General features: G+C 32.4%; 1 protein-coding gene across 1 annotated transcript in view; it reads left to right on the forward strand.

The window, feature by feature from the left end:
* Window positions 1-2,905: 2,905 nt before the first annotated feature.
* Window positions 2,906-18,469, forward strand: part of LOC125065036 (slit homolog 1 protein) — a 117,724-nt gene continuing 102,160 nt past the window's right edge. Inside the window, exon 1 of the mRNA XM_047672472.1 lies at window positions 2,906-3,125. The gene's annotated coding sequence lies outside the window, so the exon portion shown is untranslated. The remainder of the gene's footprint in view (window positions 3,126-18,469) is intronic.

The raw sequence follows: 18,469 nt of genomic DNA on the forward strand, positions 1-18,469 counted from the left end.
AGTTAGTATTTGTTAGTGAGGTAGGACATATGCATATAAATTAATTCGTATTTATGAACAAAAAGCATCCGATTATAGGAAAAGAGTAACTACCGAGTTTCTTAAAAGTGTTTTATGAGGAGATGGCCCAGTGGCTAGAACGCGTGCATCTTAACCGATGATTTCGGGTTCAAACCCAGGCAGGCACCACTGAAATTTCATGTGCTTAATTTGTATTTATAATTCATCTCGTGCTCGGCGGTGAAGGAAAATATCGTGACGAAACCTGCATGTGTCTAATTTCCACGAAATTCTGCCACATGTGAATCCACTAACCCGCATTAGAGCAGCGTGGTAGAATATGCTCCAAACCTTCTCCACAAAAGGAGAGGCCTTAGCCCAGCAGTGGGAAATTTACAGGCTGTTAATGTGGTAAATTATTTTTCGGGTCTTCTCCGATTTATCAACCGATATCGTTATAAGAGTAAGAGAAAGGACAGTTCATTAAAGTTAAAGGTTTTTATGTTAAGAAGTTGTTAGTAACAGTCCAGAGTTTATAAAGTTAGACCAAATATTTTCATTGAAATTGATTGTTAAATTTTTTTAATCCGTTAGAGTTGATAGATTGTTTTTATATTAGATGTTGGAAGAGTTAACATTCCACACTTTGGAAGATACGAAAAAGAGTTTTTCCTGATTCTGTTATCTTTCTAGTCGTGCAGGTTTGTATCCTATGTGACCATGACTTTTGGAAAATAACTTGAGTTTCATTTCTAGGTAAAACTGGTATAATAATATAATGTTGTTTTATTAACACTCTAAATCTCGAGTATCTCTTAATACTCTACATAAATGTTTATATTATTATAAGAGCTTCCGGCACAGACCCTACTCATACAGCCCACTAACGTCCTGACAAATATAAAGATCTAATCATGTATGTTTATGTTTTTTTTATCAGTAGTTGGATTGTGCTTTATAATTATATGCAACATTTATTATGTCTTTTTTTTAATCTGTCGGCTCTACATTTATGTTCATACGCGGCTGTGAAAAAAAATATTTGTTTTCATCTTAAAAATTTATCTATCTATACATAAATACATTACTTCATTAATCATTTATGTATAATATATAATTTTATAAAAGTAAACATTAACACTGTTACACTTTATTTGTTATTTGCACAAACATATTCTCTTTCTTTATTGTGCAACTAGTAGAAAATAGACGAAAACAAAAATAATCAAATACGAACACTATATACAAACTTACAGGTAATAATTTCAAAAATAAACTGACATTTATGATATGTGAAAGAAAAAAAACAAATGGACTCAATTCAAGGTCAAATCTTCGATGGACATACTCGTATATTTATAGAAAACGTACAGACTTGTTACTTGCAATAACATAGTTTTATATACTAAATCACTTTTTTTTAATATCGGTAGGCGCACGAGCAAATGAGCCTAACCTAATGGTAAGTAATCACCACCGCCCATAGAGAATGGCGTTGTAAGAAATATTAACCATCCCACCATCACCAATACGCCACCAACCTGGAGAACTAAGATTTTACGTCCCTTGTGTCTGTAGTTACACTGGCTCACTTTCTACACCTTTCAAACCGGAACACAACAATACTGAGTACTACTGTTTGGCGGTAGATTATCTTATGAGTGGGTGGTACCTACCCAGAGGGGCTTGCACAAAGTCCTACCTCCAAGTCACTTTATTGATTAATTTTATTATCAATAAATGAAATTCTAAGGTATTAATATTACTTATTGTTCGGGATCAATACAAATGTTGCGGTCAGACTATTATCTATGAAAGTCTTTATTTGGATTAAGATAGGAATAACAAATCAATACAATACAACCTCCTTTTCTCTTTATAAGAGAAAACAAAACTATTAGCAATAAATATATCTACAAGTATGCTTTTTATTTAACATATTTTATCCTTTTTATTTCAATGAATACCAAAGTATCCATATACTTTCCGATCCAGAACTAACAGTTATGCTTGTGCTAAAAGGTGAGGACGATAATAGTCCAAGGTCAGGATCGAACTGGCTTCCACGTCGCAGGGCAGCCCCGTCGTGACCCAAAACACGACTACGTTTATGTATATAGATATGTCGGGTAAATTTATTTTGGTACCGTGTCTACCATAAATTCCCAAAGGTATTAGAATCGGTCATATTGACTCTCTTAGAAATGTATGTCGAAATATATAACAATATTACTCAATCTGATATGAAACTTTATAATCTATAATTCTAGTCGAGATTCTTAATTTGAATTGTTGAAACTTGATGTTAGTATTTATGTATGTATAATATTATGAAATGTATTTTATATGAGTTTCGGTTCTACGGCGTAGCGCGGCTACACAGAATTGTAACAAGACGTAATGTGTTTCATTATTGTTCTCATCAACCAGCGTGATAGTCGTTATGTTGTGGGAAGATATAACGAACGCGGGGGACGACGTACCATGAATTTACAAGTATTGTAATGTTGATCCTTTATGATTTCCCTGGAGGTTGCCCACAGATTGATTTTATCAAAAGCATCAAAACACTCAAAGGACTCAGTAGCCTATCGTAAAGAGTCAGTTTTAATTGACTTACAAACTCCTATGAATATTGAACTAATTTTCTATTGAAAATATTTTTTTAAGAAACAAAAGACTCGATTTTATTGTTAACGATGTTAGACACCACAGATAGCATAGACACTTTGATGATCAATATGACGTGTAGTGTCAAGTTTTTGAAAGAATTCGTTTACGAACAATGGGTTCAAGTGTCACAAAGGGCGCGAAGACTAAACGAATGAAGGCTTTAAGAGCTCGGGGTGGGCGGGGGTGTTCACTTGCGGGGTGCGCGGCAGAACACAGCGCGCGATAGCGGCGACCGAACGCCGCTCTGGTCACCGCCAAAATCCCGACTTTATATAAAGAGGAAATGACATAAAATCTGTGTCTGCATCCTATGTGAATAAATACAAGTTGATTGATTTTTTTAACGCGTAGGATTTCACGCCTGTTGCGTCCTCTTTGAACTGTTTCGCGCCTTCTCGGAAGTCATTTGAAGTTAAACGCCGCGCCTGTACGTTTTCGTCGATAATTTCGGGGTAAGTACTATTTTCTTTTGTTCTAATATTAATAAAAAAAAAATTAACTTCCCAAAATGCACATATTTGAAATGTATTTTAATTTTTTTTGAAAACAACGGAAATAAAATTAAACTTTAATTTCCCGCTATGACTAGATTCAAAATTAACGTTTGGTTTTTAAATTTAGTTTTTAATATTCGTTGAGATATATATATATATAATGTAAATATATTTGATGTAGTAATATACTTATAATGGCTTGGAAAAAAATAACGGATTTCAATTACATTTAACGGATTATGTAATGTCATAACTGGTATTAAGTACTTATCGTAACAAAGGCGTTGAAATCTATGACGCTTATCAAATCAATTTTACAAATGTCTATATAATTAAGAAGAAAATCCATTATTTTATATTTCATGAAATTTATTATTTTTAACGAATATATCTAATTAGATAGATAATTATATACATTTATATAAAGAGGATAACATTTGTCAATGAGCATCCTAACTGTTATCAGTTGGTCCACCATTTTGTTTTCATCTCTTTGTGTTAACCATTATAGACAAAACAAAGAACTTGGATTCCTGTTGAGAAATGCGATATTTACGACAGTTGGAATCAAATGTAGTAAGCCATTTAAAATTCGAATATTTAATACAGACAGAAAAAAGAATTGAATTGAAAAATTTAAGGACTAACTTTAATATTTTATACAACATAATAAAAAAAACCGGTGCCCATTTTCAAGTCAGTTCAAAAAAGGTTTATAAATAGTAAAATAAAAATTCATTGACTATTCAAATCGTTCCGATAATAAATCCTAGTAAAAGATAAACTAAAGAACGAAGACGAGAAATATGAACTAATCTTTCTCTCAGCTATTAACTCACTAAGGAAAGATTATTGCAATTTCTTCTGAACATGGGAAGCAATGACTTTTAAGGGATCTAGTAAATCCCAGCGGCGCATGAGATGAGCTGTCTCTAAGTATTTAAATATTCTAGACATATAGAAAGTGCGGCGATACTGAGGCAACGTCATGATTTAGTGCTTGTTCTAAGCGCAGTTGGTGGAATACATAATTCAGACACTCCGCTGAGACTAGACCGTTATTCGAACTCGTTAAAACTTCGGCCCACATATTGCGTGATATAGTAAGCTGAAAATGCTCTAAACAAAGAACGACCAAGACAATGTTAATTTATTCTGTTCAATAAACTTATTCGAACGTGTCGTTTATCGCGTTAAACTGCTTTTATTAAATAAACTATGTCAATCCAGTGACAGCGGATCGATCGAAATGAATAAGTAGGTTTTATAAACTTCGACCAAGATTACAGCAAAATTTGAAAATATACAACACGGCTATATTCGAAAATTAAGTTATATATATTTTTGTATCATGTATAAGCCTAGTACGGAGGTGAGTTTCCCTACATATATATGACAACGTGTTTTAAGACTGTCGGCTGAAATCGGCCAAGCCACACTGAGTTTTCATGAGCTCAATTAGTTTTAGTATCTAATTAATCTGGTGCTCGGCGGTAAAGAAAACGTCTTAGAATCTGGGAGAGAATTAGATCATTTCATTTCGTGAAATTTCCAAACCTCCTTATTAGGAGAGAAGCTTTTGCTCAACTGTTGAACGCATTTAGATTACTACTTACTGTATACGTAAAGTTTAATGGTATCGTATCTGTATATTAACATTTTACTAATTAAATGACGAAATAACATCAAATAAATATACTTCGTTCAAACGGATTTTAAGTAGTTACTTTTGAATAGTCATTCACAAGAAAAAAAGATTTAGAGCTGCAACCGGTTCGGAATGTGAAATATACTGAGAAGTTACGTCTTTATGTAACAAGTTTTATCGTAAATTAGAAATATTAACGGCTTGAATATACAATTATTATGAATATTAAAAACAAAATAGTCTTGCACTAGAATTATATAATGCTTGTTTGATCAACTTCAGTAATGGCATCCACTTCTTACTAACAAGTCGATTGCGCAGAAAATTTCATAGTGCAAAAGCGTATGCACTTTTTTCTATTTTCTCTGTCTCGTCGGGTACAATTCGACATGACTGGAATTAAATCAATCACGGGAACAACGGTTTTACGTAGTATAACGTTCTCATCCTCGGCTATTACATAAAGTTTATTGACAGAAACCCAACCCGGAATTCGAACCTATAACATACATACTAGCCAATATACCAATGAGGCCATAAATTTATTAGACCATAGCTTTACAATAAAATAATATATTAAATTTTTAGAAACAAAATTCACAATTTTCTGACTGAAATCTTAAGTAGTACAATGATGGAGATAGTTTGATACATCCGCCGGGGGAAGCGTGAAAGTGAACTGTTATCCAGTTACGGACGTTAAAATATATATTTCCTATTTCACAACTTACAGCTTTGAAAGTACTTTAAAATTTTATATCAAAATATAAAAATAAAATATGGTATATTGAAAAATCAATAAAAACTAATCAGTTTTTTTATAATCCCTTGTTTAAAGCATTTTGGACTTATGGACGTAAAGATCGCAAGTACGATTCTAACTTTTAAATATGGCAATGTCGTAGCCAATACAAATACAAAGTTTATTCTGAACTAGTGGGAAATAGAAACAGGAATTACTGAAACATATCTATTCCCTACTATTCTTCACTATTATTAATTAATTATTAATTACATATAAATTGGAATATCGTATTTGAAAACAAAATCTTTCAAATGGAATGGCGTTGTAAATTTTTAAGTCAATATGGAAATAACTGCTTCAGCCAAATTTTGAGTATTATTTGTAAACTTTTAATATATTCTGTTCCTGCCTTTTGTTAAGGCTTGATTGATTATTACCAAAGCGAGTTATCCCGAGGGAACTGTATGTTGAGTCGGTATATAATCCGATTAGATATCCTTACCCATAATTTACTAGGATTTGTTGTTTCGCTGTGATGTAATTTATGAACCGGAAAAGCTGTCTGAACGCATTGTGACAACGATAATTTTATTTTTTTTAATTAATATTAATTAACCTTATACTTAATAAATACTAAACATGTAAGTATCTATATGTAAGAATAAAAAAAACATCGTAAAAATAGTATCACCACCTTCGGACATCTCGTCAAACTTCCAAATATCACCCGCACCACCTAGATGTCCGAAAATCCACAACAGTGCGATTTTAAGCCATTTTCTGCTTTTATAACATAAAAAAAGCGTCGTTGTATCGTAATCGTGTAGTTGTTTAATAAATCACACACACATATACGAACAAACGGGTGAAAACGAGAACCCTGCGATTTAAACGAACAACGAAATCTCTTTCACAGTACTAATTCAATAAATTAGGTACATTTTGACCAGGATTAGGTTATACATATTTTTCCATATCCACATATTAATTTAATGAGCCGAGATGGCCCAGTGGCTAGAACGCGTGCATCTTAACCGATGATTTCGGGTTCAAACCCAGGCAGGCACCATTGCACATAATTCATCTCGTGCTCGGCGGTGAAGGATAACATCGTGAGGAAACCTGCATGTGTCTAATTTCAACGAAATTCTGCCACATGTGTATTCCGCCAACCCGCATTGGAGCAGCGTGGTGGAATATGCTCCAAACCTTCTCCTTAAAGGGAGAGGAGGCCTTTATCCCAGCAGTGGGATATTTACGGGCTGCTAGTGCTAAAAAAATAAAAAAAACATATTAATTTCATTATTAAGATAATTTTAAATATCTCGTAAGGGTAACGTAACTCTTGGACTTCCTGTAGCTGTTATATTTCGAGTACATTCGCAAATTGGGTTCCATTGATTTTTCTAACAATAGATTCGGAGACAAGGTCATACGCATTTCGAGTGTATTGTATTTGACCAACTCGTATTACGGCTGTCGCATTGTGTTATTTTAAAGATATATTTCGTTGGTTATCGAACAGTTCTTTCAAATATATTCATCGTAATAATATGTATACGATATACGCGTTTCATTTTATATGTAGATCCTTATTCTACTCGCGTGAAACGGAACTTGTAGCAAGTATCTAATATTTCATACAATACCGAAAACAGATAATTAATTTCGTTATGTAATGTATAAAGCATCATATTTTGCAAAACATATATCTATTAAAATAAGCGTAGTGCTATATCTATGTTTATAGCAACGTTGAAACAATTAGCGTTGAACTATGTATGTATAATGTATATAATATGTATGTTTGTTCTCTATAAGTTGCTAAATTATTCATCCATTATAATTAAAATTTGGATGTTTTTTTTTAAATATAATATTTTAGTCGGACGAACACCTGATACTTATTCGTTATCACTGGCCACATGGACCGTAATTTTTTTTACCGTTCCTTACATCACCAATGCGCCACCAACCTTGGGAACTAAGATCTTATGTCTCTTTTGTCTGCTACACTGACTCTCTTATCCTTTAAATCAGAACATAACAGTGCTAAGTATTTATGATTAGCGGTAGGATATATGATGACTGGATGGTACTCTACCCAGATGGCTAAATGCTCTGCGTACATCAGCAAAGGCTTTGGATAAAAAAATACAAGTATTTTTCTCTGTTCGTCTTTCAATATAAACGTTTATGTATTCTTATTTAATCCAGTCAAAGCCGGACAGCAGCCGGGCGGAAGTATTTAATGAAACAAAAACATTTTATTAAGCATGACTCCTCATAGAATACTGATAGCTGAAATTTCCCATTTACGAAAACGACGTAGCGTGGAATTTCTATAACTCCACAACAAATATGTTCGCAACACATGTCTGTATGACTTATAGCTGTCATAGATAGAAGGAGATAAATAAAACATGAACATAAGGGAATGTTACTGCATGTTTTGTTTCGAACAAACAGATAAATTCTTCGAGGAGAAATAAATTATTCAATTGTGTTAAGATATTATTGCAAAAGGACCAAAATACAAAGATCGTCCAGTGGTAAGAATATTAAAATTAACCGAAGATTTCGAATGCAAATTCAGGCAAGCACAATTGAGTGTTTACATGCATAATTTGTGTTCTGAAACTTATATATTTATGTTCTGAAATTTATTTAAATATATTTATTTTCTGAAACTTATATATATAACTAACTATAACTTATATATACTTATTTACTTGGTGGTAGGCCTTTGTGCAAGCCCGTCTGGGTGGGTACCACCCACTCGTCAGATATTCTACCGCCAAATAACAGTATTCTGTTGTTTGGCGGCTTGGCTTGGCTTATTGTTGTGTTCCGGTTAGAAGAGTGAGTAAGCCAGTGTAATCACCAGCACAAGGGACATAACATCTTAGTTCCCAAGGTTGGTATCGCATAGGTGATGTAAGGAATGGTTAATATTTCGTACAACGCCTTTGTCTATGGGCGGTGGTTACCATCATATATATGCTATGTGGCCTATAAGCTCGTCTTCCAATCGATGCCATAAAAAAAAATTAATGACTAATCTGTATTTGAACAGAGTGGTAGAATAAGTCCAAATCTTTTGCTCGAGGGTAGAGGAAATCTTAGCCCAGCAGTGGTATATTTATAGGCTTTTTCTTTCCTTGCTTTCCTTTTACACAGTTTTTAACATAATTGCATACCTTTTAGTCAGTCATATAATGTATGACGCAGTTATTTTCATACATAATGTCAGCGCAAGTTTGAGTAACAATGTCTATCCAGGCGTGTAATGAGTCATTTTCCTTTGTCGTAAAGGGAATACGTTTCACCGGGTGGCCTACACGTGTGTCCATAAACGTAAAAGAACAAGTTTAGGTAAAACGTGTGTTATGATATTATCAGATGGTATTGCAGATGTTACGTTTTCTGATCACGTAACCGGTAATCGATTTCTCGCTAAAACTGTCACGCAGACTACGGCTAAACGCTCAGTGATCAAAATAGAAGTGCTGCGATATGTTTTGATAAATCTATGATGTGTACGTGGCTTAATAACGTTAAGCTTAACGAGGATAACGGATACAAAACACCAATGAGTTTCACTTACTTTATTTGTCGTTACATTTAAAATTGTGAGGAATCCTACTTATTCTGTCGAGTGATACACACGCATTAACCTACCCACGCTGGATCATTGTGATGGAATCGGTTAAAAATCTTGTTCTTAAGAGGTCAATAGCCATTACTCGAGATGAGAAATTTATAGGGTTTTAATTACTTGGAATGTATCAATATCGATAATAATTTCTGTATTTTTATTATTATCATCTCGTATGTATATATCTTTAAAGTAAATACAATCTATAGTAAGGAATATTCCGAAATTAATTCATTAGTCATATATAAAGCAAAAATAACATATGAAGTAAAAAAATATCTTTATAAAACCAAGTAGTTTATAAAAATTCTTCGAATAACATAACATTCGGTAATGCAACTAAAAGACCCCCGTTGTTGCAAATGTCCATGGGCGGTGGTAGGTACTTTCCATCAGGTGAGTCTCCTGCACGTTTGCCAACTATAGCATAAAAAATCATACTACACTAGATAGTTTATAAATTTTATATTATGTGAAATTTTAGTAAAACTATTTGGTTGGAACTGTTCTAAAATTCCGTAGCAAAATTCAACCCACACATGGTAACAGGTGAAGTTATATAAAGGTATGTAATGATAACACAGACGTATAATTTCTATAGCGCTGTCTGTGTACGTGTTCGATTTTCATCAGTTTTACAAACAAACAGTTGTAAGTACAACCGTTTGTAGTTGTGCTTTGTACCGCTAATCCGGTACAGAGATTTATTTATAGGCGCAAGGATGTAACGTTCTGCTTTCCATTATAGTTCATTGCACAGTAAAGTGCTGACAAATGCCTCGTTTGTCTTGTGGTTAGATTATAAGGCTGCAGTAAGTCAGTATAAGGTTCAGTAAATATTTACTATGTTCTTTTAAAAATAATTCTCAGAATCGGTTTATAGCTTGGAAGTTTGTAGTGTATGAAGCTCGCGAGCCGTGAAAAGCTCGTAAAGCCTTAGGTCATGCGCTTGTATTTGTGGCAGTTTTGCTATCCCATCGGATTATAGAGAGTAAGGATATAGAGTGCACGTGTTTTTGAGCTTACATTTGAAAACTAACTACGCAGTTGAATTGTGTTCTACGAAAATGTCCACCGAAATAAAAATTGTCACTATTTAGCTTTATATGTTTACAAGTTTACAAAATAATTTACGCTTGAAAACAATTATAATAACATTAAGTGATTAGAGCATCTCCAGCTAAACTAAAAAGTCTGTATACACCGTTTTACAATTAATATTTAAACCACAAACATAAGATATATAAACAAAAAGATCTACATAACAAACATACATACATATGTATATATGTATGGATGTTTGTAATGTAGTTGAAAAAAGTGTTTATTTAGAATAAAGATATTAGCGTTGGGTAAAGTATTTTAATTTACGTATGTATAAGGAATTGTGTAGTTTTGACGAGTTCAGCTTATATTTTCCTAGCGTTCTTGAACTTAACTGCAGTAGAATAATTTCTGACTAATCTTGAGAATGCCAGCGACATCATAATAATCAAAGAATTGGTAAGCATTTGTAATACAAATATCTTTGGGTGAAGTTATTTACCAAATAGGTGTCAAATAGGCTTTTTTGATAATTTCACTTAAAAGGCTTTGTCCTCTTTCAAGTGTGTCTTCAGTGGTTAGAACGCGTGCATCTCAACCAATGATTGCGGGTTCAAACCCAGGCAAGCACCACTGAATTTTCATGTGCTTAATTTGTGTTTTATAATTCATCTCGTGCTCGGCGGTGAAGGAAAACATCGCGAGGTAAAGTGCATGTGGCTAATTTCAACGAAATCCTGCCACATGTGTATTCCACCAACCCGCATTTGAGCAGCGTGGTGGAATATGCAATTCTTCTCAAAAAATAAGAGGAGGGCTTAGCCCAGCAGTGGGAAATTTACAGGCTGTTAATGCAGCAATTCATCATATATTCTATCGCCAAACAGCTTTATTTTGTAGTATTGTGTTCAGGTTTCAAGGTTGAGTGAGCCAGTGTAACTACATACACTACAATGGTTAAAATATTCTACGCCAATCTATGGGTGGTGGGGACCACGTACCATTAGGTGGTCAATTAACCCGTCTAACTATTTCTGAAAAAAAAAAAGAAACATAACAAAAAGTCTAAAAAAACGAATATATTCGGAATTCAAAATGTCGGTCGTTGCTTTACTCGACATTTGTAGTTAAATTTAGAATTAAACGCGAAAGTGTAATTTAAAGGAAACTAATTGAGCTAATGACCGTAAATAGAACAATTCAAGCTTCAAGCTTCGGATTTAAATTGTCTTCTGCGCGGAATGGAAAAATAAATTGAGCCGCTTAGAGAAAACCACAAGAGGATTGATTGCGGAAGTCGTTTTGCTTAAATAGTTCATGTTATTCTTCAATTTATATGACAATGAACTGACTCTTCGTTGAATTACAATGAAAATTTCATAAAGATATGTACATGTTATTTATATCATTTGTTTCATTAAATTACTAATCAAAATATACTTTACCAAAGTGGACTTTCTTCTGCAGTCATTTTATAAGATTTAATTTAAAGCTATACCGAAAAGAACCGGCAAAATCAAGGAAAACTAATTCCAAAATCTTAATATTATTTAGTCTTCTATAGAAAAATAAGCTTATATTATTTTTATTTTTTAACATTACCTTTCAAATTACTTATTTAATAAGAATGTTGAATGATGTAACTAACTATACTATGTTTTATAAAATTAAGATTTTAATTTGTGATAAATTGGTCGTTAATAATATTCAATAAATGTCGTGTTAAATCGTAATAAAAATAAAGGTGTCGCATAAATTTTCTGTAACCGCTATTTTAAAATGGAATATAAAATATAATAGGTAAGCATAAACCCCGTTTGATGTTCGATCGTCGTAACGTCGACACCATTGCATGAAAAATGTTTGTAACAAATAATTGAAATAGTAGGTACGACGATACCCGTTGTGTATTCACACATCATTAGATTCTAATCGTAACTATACGACAATATTTACTATATAAGATTTTAAATTAACATTGTTATTTTTATTACTATTAGTAACCTAACCTATTCACGAGATTGAACAAGACAACATTCGTAGATAATGTCGAAATATCGAGCTCCATTAAATAAAAATAAAAAATCATGGTAAATATCGCGTTTTACGTACTGATAGTAATATTTACTATACTTGTGCAAAAAAAAAAACTTAAATATTCCATTAATACTTTAAATGGATAAAGTGTAAGCTTGAGGATATAGTTGCGCCCCATTTTCAGTGATCGTCTAGATAACAACATGAAAATGTCCTCTAAACATCTATATTGTAATAGTTTAAGCTGTGCAGTAATTGATTAAGGACATGTAACTGTCCCACTTCAGGACGCAGTCAAACACTCTTCTCACTACTTGAGGAGATAACATTGAAGGTTATTGCATCATACTCTTCCAACTGATGTGTTGTGACTGTTATGTTGGTGGATTCACATGTGGTTAAATCACATTCTATACTTGAAAGTTTCTTAATGAGCACGATATGTTTTTTTTAAATAATAGTTGCAATATCGTCTTTTCATGGAATTGACTCCAATTAATCTTAAATCTTGCCCAAGGGGTCAGGATCGAACCTGCAACTTTTTACATGGTAAGGCGACCCGTAAATCAGTGTGCTATTGACGCTAAAAAAGCTTTAATGATAAAACAAGAGCACATGAACCCAATGTTTCTTGATCGGGTTGGAACGTGTAAACTTCGGGTAAGATTCACGTTATATAACTACTGAGATATCTCGGCTCTGTATTGCCTTTTTATATATGTATACGAGTATCATATATACATATATTGGACGTGTGAGGCGTGATTGCGGCCAATATACACGTACTAACAATAACAATATACTATCTTAGTATTTGCGAGGGTTGGATGGTATTAAAGGGTAAATTTGTGATAGGGTAACAAAATTTTGTCTAATATATGTAGATTTGTGAGGCCGTATGATCCCTTGTGATTAAATTATGTAAGCGCTGAAAGCGCTCTATTTATAAATTCATGTGCATTCAATTCAAATACGTTTACTATCAACAAAACATTACTAGACAGAGATATTATTTAATAGAATCGCATTAACCTTACTTTATTTTCATAGAATACTAGGAATAATATACGTAGTATATGAATAATATACGTAGTATACGTAATATATGTATTTTGTGTATTGTATTTTTATGTATTATGTTTTTATTTATGTAAGTATCTATATTTTCATATTTTTTATACTACAGTCTGCACTATTTTGCCCGCTACATCACCCTGTCACTCACATCCATAGGTTGACTGGAAGAAATCTCTTTTAGAGATAAGTCCACCTTTGCCTGTACATATATTACTGTACCATCATTGTAACATATTTTAGTGCAATAAAGAATATAATGAGGTTCTTGTTTGTATGGGTACTCACTTTTACTAGGCGGTAGGGCTTTGTGCTCGCCCGTCTAGGTAGGTACCACCCACTCATCAGATATTCTATCGCCAAACAGCAGTATACAGTGTTGTTGTGTTCCGATTTCAAGTGTGAGTGCGCAAGTGTAACTACAGGCACAAAGGACATAACTTTTTAGTTCCCAAGGTTGGTGGCGCCTTGGCGATGTAAGGAATGGTTAATATTTCTTACAGCGCCATTGTCTATGGGCGGTTATGTCCACTTACTCACTCACACTTGTCCGCATACCTACATCATAATTTAAAAAAAAAAGAAGTGAGTTCACAATAACGGTCCTCATTGTCTGCCTTGTCTCTGCTAGTTCTTTTTTAGGTTAGAATTAATTATTTTGTTATATATTATCACTTTTAAAATGACAAAATAAAAAATCCGATTTTTATTTCAGTATTTTAATAAATTTAGTGTAATTTCTCGCCAAGTAACCTGTTGTGTTTCGCTTAGAAATCCCAACCTGTCACCAACATACATTGCTCATAATAGAAACTTTGTTATTTATTTCGTCTTCTTTCTTTATTAATTATATAATCTATAAAATTAATTAAATCATATAAAACGAATATATGGAAAAAATTAAGCAAAATTTTAAATGCAATGACAATATTTTAATATTAAAGTAATAAATATAAATTCTGTCGTAAAGTAAATTGCCAGTCATAACTTTGCCAACGGTTAGTGCGAACGTAGCCAAACGACAATTTTGTTTCCGACTACAATGGCACACGCTGATTGAATTTTAACCTATTAGCGATGCAAATCATTTGCTTTGTCAATATAACGGATGAAAGTGTAGGCATTAGTCGAGTCACGCGCGGATGATAGACGTGGCCGTCGTTTGGGATATATTTAACTTTTGTAACTCGCTGCTAATCCGAAACCCACAGAGTCATTATATTGGGATTTGACATGAAAAAACAATGATAATATCATGATATTGGTAATTTTTAATCATATATATTATGAAATTTACAATAGGTATAATCTATATAAGATTTTAAACTAACATGGTTATTTTTATTACTGTCACTATTTTAAACGGGATATTTAAGAATGTCTTGTTCTCGTGAACAAGACATTCGTAGATAATGTCGAAATATCAAGCTCCACCAAATAAAAATAAAAAACATGGTAAATATTCCGTTTTAAATACTGATAGGTATAATCTATGTCTATTCTACCGAAGAATATAAATAATTTATATTATCGATAAGCAGTTTGATCCATTTCCTTGTGTACCTCTCTAAAAAAATATTATAATCAAAAAGCCTAAATTTTTCTCTATCTGAATTAATGATCACTGAATAAAAAAATAAGCAAATAGACCAACAAAGCTAAAAAAGGATTTCTGTATCTAAACGCAATAAAATTTGTCCTTTGTCAGTCGGCTGGATTTAAAACCTTTCTTAACTGAACAACGTTTTTGCGGCAAAACGTGAGAGCGTTGATGTCCAGTCACGTTGATTCTGAATAATACTCGCAATGAAAACCATTAACATTTCATACTACCATTAACAAAGTGAAGAGAAAAAAGATCATTCCTTCTCGATATAATGTTTTAGTTATAACACAAGCCCTTAGGGTATTATTAATGTTTAATAAGCAATGCGTTGTTGGTAGTAAAATAATTACTAAGATAATAATATAAGGAATATTTTTATGTTAAATAATTGATGTTGATTAATATACGACAGACATTCTTCTACTGTTGTAATCTTGTAGGATTTAATGTTTGTATTAATCTTTTCCTGAAAACTGTCGTAGCTCAGTGGGTGGACCTGATTGGTTGCAAGTTCAGTTCAAATAAGGGGTAAGAACCTTTATTTTCTTGAGACGTTTAAACCCAATTGTGTCGGATAACATAGCTTTGGGTAGGATTATTTTGGGTGTTATATAATACATGGTGTTTCTGAAAATATAATAACGAACTAACTTCGTCATTATTCGGACCTTACACATTAGTAGGTAGTCAGTTATAATATCTTAAATTTTGAAAATGTAAGTAAAATTTATTATTGTAAAAAGTAAAAGATATTATTGAATATAAGTATTATAATACTTATAATTGTTGAATTTAAGTAACATTTTTATTTAAATTTTACAATTTAACATGGATTCGAAACAAAACTCAACGAATGAAATGAACAAAGGACTCGAGAAAATAAATGCTTATATTTTTCTCACCGAATCGTCAGTTTACGTTTTCCTTTTTTTATAATGAAAATGCCTGGAGGCGATCATTTAATTACGAAAGTGTTACCCGCTAGTAACAAAATTTAAACATTGATTTTTATTTATTTCAAAAAATCTTTTGAACAATTGTTCAATATTTTTTTTGCTAAGTGACCCTTCGTTGGGCCAAATTGACGCGAAATAAGACACTTTACTATCCCATCAAATTTCGTGTAAATTTTGTATGTGTGTGTGTATGTGTAAATATGAAATATAAGTATTTAAACATAAATAAATGTGTTAAAATGACGCTCAACAAGTACCCACTCGACGTTAATTAAGCCTCATCGAAACTATTAATTATTGCAAGCGACGGAAAGCTTTTATATTTTGTCGGAATTGGAATAATAATATTATGTAGTATTGCCTTTATAAATTAGCAGTGCTTATTAAAATAATAATAGACTGCATGAAATAAAATTAACGTGATACAGTAAATAGTAAAATTACAATAACGTATATAAATAAATAATTACAGTTTAATTGCGTGTTCGAAATGGTGGTGTGAACAAAATAATACTTAACTCTAGTTGTGGATGTTGAAATTGCGAAAATACTTTTTTTTTCGACGGGTTTTATTAAAAAGGCTCATGAACTTGTAGCGCACACAACCTCTTGTATACATGGCTGTGTAGTGTTGGCAATTGTTATCATTTCCACGTGGAGTGGCATTTACTTTACAGGGAAACTGCAGCGAGCAGGTTGTATTGTATTGTTATATTTTTAATGAGAGAGCCTGTTTTCATTATCTTTCAATTGTGTAGTATTTTTAAGGTATGATTTTTTTGTTATTTATTGACTTCTCATTTGGAAGTTCTTTTAATCGGTGATGGTGATTTATATAAGTCAACATTATTGCCATTTGATATTTATTGTTATTGGGTGTATCAGTTCGTATGTAGCTATGTATGTATGTTCATATTTACAAGAATTTAATGATAATTAAACCTCTAATCAACAACTAAATAATGTCTCATTTTAATACAATTGTTTAAGCTTTTTTTATATGCTTTGAGCAAGTATAGGTAGATACCACTCGCTCATAATTTATTTTAATAGTAATTGCGGTTAGAAGGGTGAGTGATGAAAATTCAGGTACAAGGGACATCACATCTTACTTGATAAGTTTGCCGGCGCATTTGTGATGTAAGGAATGATTAATATTTCTTACTCTGCTTATGGATGGTAGTGACGACTTACCCCTACCTATCCTATGTTTTTCTTCATTGTCTAGCACGAGATCACTTACAAACACCAGTTAAGCACATCGTATATCAGTGTATCTTGTTTTGGTTTTAACGAGATTATTTAAAGAAAGGTTTGGTTGTTATTTACTCGATCACCAGTTAACGATCCCAAATCTACACTAAAATATCTCATCAATATCTACTGCATCAATATTAACAGCAGGAAGCCTAGAAAATTCTGAATATTTCGGCTAGATTTCGAAGTATCGGCTTCGGGTATTATGTTACTTTGATTGAAACCAAAGCTACCGTATCGATACCCAAAAATTATGAACTTGTTTTAGTATAATTAATTTGAAGAAAATGTCGGGGTAATAGGGGTTTATAAAATTTGAGTATTCTGTATTTAGGGGGAGATGTGTGTTCAAGTACGATAAATAATTCTGTTACTCGAAACATTTCAAGCTTCCATTGTTTAGATGTGTGATATAAGGCATGTAATATTTGATATTTATTTTTTAAAACAAATAATAATTTTGAATATATTGGATACCGAATCGAAAATAAGTAAACACGTAATAAATTTAATGTATTTTGCCGGAATAATCTCATCTCGGTATTTGATTATGAAACCAAATGTAAGGTAATATTGATACCAAGTAAAATTCCGTCGATATTGGCGTTAAAGCCAAATTTTACCGCACAAAATTTACCATACGGGGTTAATAACGCGGTTTAGTACCTATATCTACCGAAATTAAGAGCGAACCAGTGTAAATGGAATAACGGACACTAAATCTTTAATTCAGTGATTGGAATTGTGCACACTATCATTTTGTGTATGTCAAAAATCCAATAGAAATCTAAGAATACACTTATCGTTGCTCAAAATAAACATTAAAATTATGAATGCGAAATTGTTTGTGATTAACGGATAAATTATTATTAATCTTAAATTAATTAAATCTAATTATTACGCAGAACAAGAATGCGTTATTATGGCTAATTAGTCATTCCGTCCAGACAACCCAATTAAAAGAACATTTTTAAACAGAATTTGGGCGCAGTATTAGAATACATACAAATATGTATATATTTGTAGTATATTGATAGTTGATATTCTAGTCTGTAAATATTACATTTAATCATTGTAGATTATTTATTCAGCCTCATTCGATGAAAGTTTTCCCAGATACGCGATCTGCAACAAAATAACCTGTACTGTCAACTTGTATTCCGAGCAACATAAGTTAGACAAGGGAACGTTCAAAGAATTTATTATTGTTGTTCCGCACTGGAAACTTTTTTCTTATATTTTATGTGACAAATCTTTATAGCTAAGTCTGGAGGTAA

The sequence above is a fragment of the Vanessa atalanta genome, chromosome 6 (assembly GCF_905147765.1).
Source record: "Vanessa atalanta chromosome 6, ilVanAtal1.2, whole genome shotgun sequence".
NCBI lineage: Eukaryota > Metazoa > Arthropoda > Insecta > Lepidoptera > Nymphalidae > Vanessa > Vanessa atalanta.